Source organism: Bison bison, unplaced genomic scaffold (genome assembly GCF_000754665.1).
Source record: "Bison bison bison isolate TAMUID 2011002044 unplaced genomic scaffold, Bison_UMD1.0 scf7180017864167, whole genome shotgun sequence".
NCBI lineage: Eukaryota > Metazoa > Chordata > Mammalia > Artiodactyla > Bovidae > Bison > Bison bison.
Window position 1 is genome coordinate 5158138 of NW_011494739.1, and position 7516 is coordinate 5165653.

Here is a 7516-nt window from a genome sequence, read left to right on the forward strand (position 1 = left end):
GGGGGGGAAGTACTGACAGGCACTAGGGTCTTGAAGAGTGTGGTATTCTATGCACAAGCTTGATTTTATTCTTTTTAATAGGCAGGTGAATTAACTGTAAAGTGCTCCCTTTGTTTAAAGATTTGATTTGGCTGTTTGCTATGTGTGGAGATGGACTGTGTGGATGGGGTGGGGGAACCCCTGCAGGCGAGGTTAAGTTGTATAGGCATCAGCTACCCTGGTAAGCGCCTGGGGATCTGTACTTGTTGGGATCTTGGGACTGTTAAGGCTCTCACTGTAGGTTCTCTCTCAATGCATGGCCTGCTGCCCACTTGTTCACATCTGCTGACCTCCAGGAAAGTCAGGTGACTGCTTGATGTTTGGGAGCCACACAGGAAAACAGGAGTCAGTGACCACTAGTAAATTGTGGAGATTGTGTGTACACTTCAGCGTACCAACTGCAAAAAGGAAAAGGGAGGAAAGGAAAGTGGGAGTCCTTCCCGAAAAAATACCCAGGCAAAAAGCCCCACAAAATGACAACTCCAGTCTTCTGATCTTTATGTCTGAATAGCCACCTTTTAAAAATATTTTTAAATTGGCTGTGCTGTGCAGCATGTGCGCTCTTTAGTTCCCAGTCCAGGAACTGAACCTGCATGCCTTGCACTGAGAGCTCAGAGTCTTAACCACTGGTCCACCAGGGAAGTGCCCTGTATAACTAGCTCTTAACATATATGTAGATACTTTAAAGTTTCTTATTAATGTTTGATTCTGGGAATTCATTCATCATCTTTGGTTCTTCTTGTAAAGGCTATTTTGAAATGCCCTTTTCACTTGAATGCAGAAACCCTCCTGAAGGGGCTTTGCAGCCACCCTGCTCTTTAGAAAGGGCACATGCAGGCCCAGCGACCACTGAAATGGAGGAATTAAGCAGCGGTGGCTGTAGTGTCCTTCGAGGTTATGGAGGACACTGTCTCATTAGGGAACTTTTACAGTTCAAATTAATTTGCAGAAGTTGCCATAAATGTTTGCATGATGACACAGCTTTAGCCATTACACGATTTTAATCTGTTCACATTACAACGGACCAAATACACAAGAGCGTAATCAAATCATCCATAACTTCTTAATTACAGTTTACCTATTTCTGACATATTGCACTGCCATCCCATCCACGAAAGGTTTTAATGGCTTTCTAGAATTACCACAGAGTTATCCAATTGGATCCATGGGCAGCCAGTGATGGGAGGAACTATCTACTTGCAGGCAACTGAGTTTTCATCTCCTATTTGCTTTGTAACCTGCAGTAATAGGGCAGCCAGTGGGTGGGTGATAGTAGCTCATTTTGAGAAACTTCACTCTCTTCACGTGCGTATCACGAGGAAATAACCAAAATATGCACCAAGAGAAAAATTCTCTCGATGTTTGTATTGTGACATGCCTTTTATCTACAGAATTAAAAAAAATAAAGTTTTAAACACTTTCTACTTGTGGTTCAAAAAGCACTAAAACCGAAAGCAGATTTAATAAGAAACTGCACCTGAATTACTTAGAGTTCATAACTTCTTTAGATGCTAAAAAGAAACATAACCTGTGATTACATAAGAATTTATACGCATGCTTCCTCTGGCACTTTTTTCACTTTCTCAAATCTAAAAAGGCAATTAAATAGATGCAGAAAAGGATACAGATCTAAAGTTTAAAAAACACCAACAAAAACCCTGCTGATTTATATTACTGTAAAGATTTTTGTTTGCTCAATAGTAATCATTAAAGTACAAAGAAATTCAATTTTAAATGGCTAAATTGCTTTATTTCAGACTAAGTAAATTCCTTTTCTGGGAGCCTAACTGCCCAGACTTATTAATGTTGAGTAGTTAAAAATATTTCAAAATGCATCCCACTATCCTACTCTTGTCTGGTGAAGTGAAAGTTGCTCACTTTCACTTCTGACTCTTTGCGACCCCATGTCTATGGAATTTTCCAGGCCAGAATACTGGAGTGGGTAGCTGTTCCCTTCTCCAGGGGATCTTCCCAACCCAGGGATCAAGCCCAGGTCTCTCCTATTGCAGGCAGATTCTTTACCAGCTGAGCCACCAGGGAAGTCTAAGAATACTGCAGTGCAGTAGCCTATCTATTCTCCAGGGGATCTTCTCATCCCAGGAATTGAACTGGGGTCTCCTGCACTGCAGGCAGTTTCTTTATCAGCTGAGCTAAGTAGATATAGATTAAAAAAAAAAAAAAGCAACACACACTAAAACCAAAAGAAATCTGTCCCAATTTTGAAAGGCCTCTTCCTTTAGCTGTACAGTGGTTACAGCAACATTGGTCTCTCCAAGACCGAGATGGTAGACTCAGGATTTTAGAGCATGTTTGATTCCTTCACTTCACACACAAGAACCTTGTTTGAATGAGGAGACTGAATCCCTCACAAGTCACGCAGGTGGTTAGTGAAATACCCACAACTTGATCTGACCAGGCCCCCTGGTATTCTGGACACAGTGGTCCTGCCAGCTACCCAGTGGGGCGTGACGCAAGGCCTCATGGTAACAGTTCAGGATTTTTTTAATCATGGAGAAAGAACCGCACAGAATCTCTACTGAGCAGTGAATCTGTCCTTTACTCAGTTAACTTTAATCCTTTCCTTACCTTTAGGCCTTATCCTTTCCTTAGGCCTGTCCCTAAGTCTCGACTTTAATTATTCCATCTGCCTCCTGAATAAAATGACTTATCTCTAATTAACTTGGCTGGAAATGATTCAGCCCTTTGCCTATCAGTTTGCCTATTCGTCTGGTATCAGAGGCCCCATGGCCTTGTGAGTCATTTGTTTCTGTCCCAGTAATGAAAGATGCCTCCTGGTACCTTAATTGTGGGGACTGAAGCATGACAACTGAGGGGCCCTGACTTCAAAAGCTCAGGACAAAAGCCTCAGGCACAGGGCTCAAGGGGCTCCTAAGCTGCTTCTGTTCAGCACCCCCGCTCCTCTTTGCACGCCCTGTGCCGAGAATGAGATAAAACTTACATACAGGTCAAGAGTCTGGGGCAGGAAGTCCTCTCCAGAAGCCAAGAACAAAAACGTTCTCTTGGGCTCGTCCTCAGCGTGGCTGAGTGGCCCTGATAAATTATATAGTGAGCTTAAGTATCAAGGTGAGAGCCGTTCCTGGGGCAGAAGCTGAAGTGTTTCAAAATTTCCTGTCCAGCTGTATTTCTCCATCCTCCAGAAGTGGTTAACAATCAAGCAGTTCTAACTCTGCAGTGGGATTTTATTTAGCCAAGTGCTTTCAAGTTTCAAAGAAAGAGAAACACTGCACTTGCAAAAATTCTTATCTCTAAGTATTTAAAGGGTAAATGAATTACCCCAAAAAGTACACTGGACGGCTGTCATAAGCACGCCTGAGACCTGCAGTCCAGAGCCTTAGATTTTCATGTCAGCTCAGCCATCAACTCTGTAAGCAAGTTAATGAGTGGTTTTGTCTAGTTTCCTATGAGAAACACTCCCAGGATATAAAAGTTCATTTATAAGACAAAGTAAGATATTTTGTGCTTGATAATTTCAACATTAAAAGTACTCCTCTATAGGTTTTAAGTGCATGATAAGAAATGAATACCACAATTTAGTATTTTGTTTCCTAATCTATGTTTTAATAATCATTCTCACTTAGTCTACTGGCTAAGTGGCACCACGTGGATACGACAGGTGCCTGCAAAGGAGGATGAGGCCAGCAGACAACCCACTTCCCCTCCCCCACCCCTGGCCACTAGCTCTGACATGATGTCTGCAATTTGAAGATAAGGAGTAAGACAGCTTTGATGACAGAGCCCAATTCTGTCAATTTATGTCATGAAAAAGAGCACTATTTTGAGACATTTTCAAAATGTCTCCTGGATCCCTTTGGTCACTAGATATGACATCTCTTCTTCCTTTAACTTTTTGGGTTTTTTTTTTTTTTGGCGGCTGTGGGATCTTTGTTCCCCAACCAGGGATTGAACCCATGCCCCCTGCAGCTTGGAGTGCTAACCACTGGATGGACAGAAGTCTCTGTTCTCCTTTTATCATATTCCTGCAGCCGTGCAGATGGCTCCCATAAAGAAGAAGTCTGACAGAAATCAAAAACCAACAGCTAGAGTGAACTGTACTTTAATTCACTGGCATTGTCAATCTATGAACAAGACAGGTATTATTTTGTTTTTTTTCCATGAAGGGAGATGGTTTCCAATCTGCTATAATATGTGCCCACAGCTTCACCTTGAACATGCAGCATTCAGGCTGTACTCAGGGTCTAGAAGGAAAAGAGAAAATCCAAGTTGCTGGTCCTTTTGTTTTCTTAAAAATCCAACACAAATAGGGGAAATAACTTCCTTACAACGAGCTGTATAATACGATTGCGGCTTCAGTTCACTTGGCTGGTGATAAACCTTGGCTCTCAGATGTAAAAAGTGTGGGTTCACCTGAGAGGCCCTAGCCAAAGAGGCACTTCCTTGCTAAATAAAGCCAAACACTCTCCCCACAGTTAAGAAACACTCTGTCTTTAGAAGACGTTGAGGCAGTGGGGACTCATTCCCTGTACAAGGTATAGACAGTGGTCACTGTGCTGTTTACTGGAGCCAAACCCTACTTCCTGGCCCCAAGGACATCGCAAGGTTGAGGGCAATCGAAGCAGGGTTTGGATCAGCCATGCTGCAGGCAGAAGTGGGGTGATTTTTCTCAGTTAGCTCACTGTTAAAACAAAAACAACCCAACCTAAAGGTCTCATTCCTCAGAATGATGAGATTAGACAGAGAGCCCCAACAGAAACAGGGCTCAATTCAAAACACTGCATCTCCAGACTTGTAATAAAATATTTACTAATTTAAAATGAAAATGAAGAATGCTTAGGGGAGACAGTTCCAATAAGTAAAACTGCTCATAACCACAAGCTGCCAAAGGATTAATATTTATCACATTTCCTGGCTACTGCTGAAAATTTTTTTTTAAAGCAAAACAAGAAAATTAAATCTGAAAAACATCCCTCTGGTAATTTGCCTCACTTTATCTTTGAAATAATAATGTCAAAAAAAGTGGTTTAGAGATCAAATCACTTTAGTAGTTTGAACTTATCAACTGTACGAAACTGTCTTACTTTGCAATGCCAACATCAGAGGTGAAATGAACCAAACTCTGAAAGCATAATAAATTTAGCAAAACAGTATTCACTGCAGGGTCTTGATGATTTTAATGCTTGATAAGAAATCAGGACCCTTGCCTGTACTGGCAGCCCTTATGCTTGAGAACACTAGCAGATGTGGGGAAAATAAACTCTTAAAGAAGAGTAATTTTTCAAGCTTCTGAAGTAGTTACATAACTCCAATAACAATTATAAAGTTGGGAGTTTATCCTCCAAATATTTGATTTTGTGTAGACAAATGAAACAGGTTTAATTAAAATAAGATGGCCGATGGCTCTTTACCTAAGCTTCGCTAAATGAACTAAAAATCAATGTGGCAATTACTTCTGCTTGTCAGGGCCTCCCAGTGACATTCTTTGATTAAACCATGGGACTTCTACAACCTGTGTGCCTCAAATTATCATCCCACTAACTCTAAATGTACCAACTGACCAAACATGGACAGCTATTTTTGAGAGCTGAAATTCGATTTTTTAAAGCTTTCTAAAAACTTACGGTGCAACTCTTTTTCTAAATGTATCAGTAACTTACAGATTATTCCTTTTTCACTTTCACAATTTTTATGGTGCTGCCAGAAGTCTTCATGGCGTTTGCTTTGAATTCAGTCTTCAGTGCATCTCTGACTGCTTTTGCACAGATCTGGGAGTATCGGATGTAGCTGGGAGGAAATGAGAGAGCAAGAAAGCTAATAATCAATGATCCAGCCAGACTGGTTGTGTGACTGTGCTTTTGTTTTCCTGCCTATACTTTTGGTTTCATTGTACATTATTGTAGAACTGAACTTTAAAATAAATGAATGACGCAAAAGGAATATATACAAAGAGAAATAAGACCAGAAAGAAATGTATCAAAGCCTTCATTGGTATTAGAATGGGAGATTTTTTATTTTTCTTTGCACTGTTTTCTCTTCAATACATATGAATTTGAACTAAAAGATGCATAGATTTATTAGAGGGAAAAACCCACAGCACAGTCCTAAATGTTAACAAAGGGTATAACATGACTGTACTTTTTCCCATTTGATTTCAACATTTTGTCTTTTATTATTCTTACAAGATAAAGCATACATAATTAAAAGAGGAAAAAAACACACCTATTTTGAATGAAAAGAGCTCTACTTCTGATTATTTAAAGGTTTTCCTCAGAATACTGGATTCTGATTCACAGGTCTGCCATTGAAAATAACTTCCCAATCAAAGTTTCTAAGTTAAACTGAGAAGCCCTTAGAGAACATCATCAATTCGAGCAAAATATCTGACAGCCTGCTTCCTGTTTGCTACGTGGGACTCCCATCAACACCTTATTTTCCAGGAGATGTAAGCTCACTTTTAACACTCTTTGAAAACAGGAAGGGGAGTTTGCTGCTGACTATTTTCTCATATTTTCAGGTTTGTTTTTTGGGGGACTAGAGATAGGAGTTCAGATTCTTGCTTCCACTCCTAGGAATTGGTGACCTTTGCATCTTTTTGTCTAATTTGCTCACCTGTAAAAACAACAGCACAAAGCAGAAGGATAACAATATTTGTCCCACTGGTGGCTGGGAGGATGAAAGACCAAGTGAGGTGAGCAGGTCTGCCCCACCTATCACGTGGTAGGTGCTGCCTCTGAGGGGGACCATCATGCCTCCAATCCTACAGAACTCTACCTCGACCTTGAAAATCAGCAAACTCTTGGGTTGCCCAGTCATATACCCACAGGTCACCATTAGGAGGTGCTACTTAATCTAGTCAAGTAACAAGGTGTGTTAACCTGAGCCAGGTGAGCAGCTCAATCGGGTGTACGGGCAAAGAAACCAGGTGTGACACCTAGATCCACGGTTTCTCCATCTCACCAGAAGCCGTGGCCTCCAGTGTGTTCCATATTCTGGCTTCCCAGGAGCCACCACTCACCTGGGGCAGAGCTCTTTACACCTTATCAAGGGCTTTCACCCGTTTTACCAATAAACCTGACAACAGGAGTTAATTTTTAATGATGCTAGAAAGAAACAGCTACGGTGACCGTGGTTACACCCAGAGAACCCCTCCGCTCTCTCGAGCTCTGTTACTTCCAGAACCTCAACTGAGTCCAATTCAAAGGCCAAAGGCCGCGCGGGTGAGAAGCGCCGTCCTTGAGAAGACATGGCACTTGTCGAGGGCGCTCCTGGGAGCACGCAGGTGCTCGGTGACACTCGGCAGGTGCCGGCAGGTGCTCGGGCCCCGGCGGCCGTGACCCTGGCCCAGCGTCTGCAGGCCGCCATCTTGGGACCTCACTCGCCGTGCCGACCCCCATCCACGAAGCGCCCGGCGTGACCTCCGACCCCGGGCCGCCCCGTACCTCCCCGTGCCCCAGAGGTCCGCCTTTCCCGAGGCCTGGCCCTACCTGAGTCCAGCCTGTCG

General features: G+C 42.5%; 1 long non-coding RNA gene across 1 annotated transcript; it reads right to left on the minus strand.

The window, feature by feature from the left end:
• Nucleotides 1-4098: 4098 nt before the first annotated feature.
• Nucleotides 4099-7516, minus strand: LOC104989980. Its single transcript, XR_825450.1, has 3 exons — nt 7500-7516; nt 5673-5799; nt 4099-4256 (listed from the first exon to the last, which is right to left on the minus strand). It is a non-coding gene; the product is annotated as an uncharacterized LOC104989980 (long non-coding RNA).